Consider the following 1,978-nt stretch of genomic DNA (forward strand, 5'->3'; position numbering starts at 1 on the left):
AGACCACGATGCGGGGCTCGATCTCATGGCCCTGGGATCATGACCTGAGCCAAAATCAAAAGTTAACTGACTGAAACACCCAGGCACCTCTCCCCTTTCCTTTTTATTCTCAAAAACGTATTTGAAAATGAACATACACACCAGATACAAACACAACACTCTTAACATTAGCCCTTCACTTCTATTTGCATTCCTACTATTACAACAATCCTTTTTTTTTCCTTGAAATAATATGGCTATTTCTGACTCTCTAGAGGAGGGTGCAGCAAACATTTCCTGTGAAAGGCCAGATGGCAAACACTTTGGCTTTGAGGGTCATACAGTTTCTGTTGCAACAACTCAGCTCTACCCTTCTGGTGTAACAGCACATCAATGAGTGAAAGGCTGTGTTCCAGTAAAACTTTATTTATAGATATTGACATTTGAATTTCCTATAATTTTCAGATGTCCTAACATACCATTTTTCTGTTGGTTTTCTTTAACCATTTAAAAATTTAAAAGCCATTGTTAGCTTATAGACTGTCCCAAAAAAATGGCAACAGGCCAGACTTGGCCCGTGAATGGTAATGTGCCCACCCTGAGTCTAGAGCTGGAACATGCAGAAAGGAAAAACACACACACACAAAATAGTCCAAGATATCTCATGATAGTGGAATACTGTACTGATCTTAAATTTTAAAGTAGGAAGAGTTACTCATCACTCTTATCAGCTGGAAGTTTTCAAGGAAGGGAAGGATTCTGCTCCATTCTCCAAGAGAAAACTCCGTTGGAAGTATACTTCTAGTCTCTTTTTCCTCTCATCAAACTTGTAACTCAGTTGGTGAGATGAGGCAGTGTTCTTGTTCTCTCACGAGACTTGTAGGCCCACATGGAGCATGCTCTTTCTCCACTTCTGTTCTCCAATCAGGCTTAGATGCTCCTTCTGGAGCAGCTGAATATGTACATCCTGGGCAGTACATAGCCAATCCATGGAGGAGCAAGAGTAATATGCTAGACTATTAGAACTAGTATTTATTTTTACTCTTATCCCATTCTCAAATTTATATTCTAATAAGTTGTTAAAGAAAAACATTATGACTGTAAATTTGTATATAATTTGTAAATGAAGGAACATTTGAGGATGAGTGCTCAAAAATCATTTTTTCATAGGAATTTGCAAATAAAAATTTTGGGTATTGTTTTCTTATCTTTTTTTTTTTAATATTTTTTATTTATTTCTAGGAGAGAGAGAGAGAGAGAGAGAGAGACAGCGTGAGCAGGGGAGAGTCAGAGAGAGAGGGAGACACAGACTCTGAAACAGGCTCCAGGCTCTGAGCTGGCAGTCAGCACAGAGCCCGACGCGGGGCTCGAACCCACGAACCGCGAGATCATGACCTAAGCGAAAGTCGGACGCTTAACCGACTAAGCCACCCAGGCGCCCCTATTGTTTTCTTATCTTATGTTATCTTTATCTCATCTTACTTTATGCATTTTTATTTTAGAGAGAGAAAGTCTGAGTGGGGAAGAGGGGGAGAGGGGCAGAGAGAGAGAAAGAGAATCTTTTTTTTTTCTGATAGATGCTGATTTTTTCTTAATCTTTCTTTCGTCCTTCCTTCCTTCCTTCCTTCCTTCCTTCCTTCCTTCCTTCCTTCCTTCCTTCCTTTATTTCTTCCTTTTTAATGAGTCTTAAGCAGGCTCCATGCTCAACACAGAGCCTGTTGTGGGGTTCAATCCCACCTCCCTGGGATCATGACCTGAGCTGAAATGAAGAGTCAGTCCCTGGGGCACCTGGGTGGCTCAGTTGGTTGAGCGGCTGACTTTGGCCCAGGTCATTATCCCATAGTTTGTGCGTTCAAACCCCTCATCAGGCTCAGTGCTGACAGCTCGGAGCCTGGAGCCTGCTTCAGATTCTGTGTCTCCCTCTCTCCCCACTCATGCTCTATCAGTCTCTCTCTCTCTCTCTCTCAAAAATATAGTAATTAGTTTTTTTAAAAAGTCA

Source organism: Crocuta crocuta, unplaced genomic scaffold, assembly GCF_008692635.1.
Source record: "Crocuta crocuta isolate KB4526 unplaced genomic scaffold, BGI_CrCroc_1.0 scaffold43, whole genome shotgun sequence".
Taxonomy (NCBI): Eukaryota; Metazoa; Chordata; class Mammalia; order Carnivora; family Hyaenidae; genus Crocuta; species Crocuta crocuta.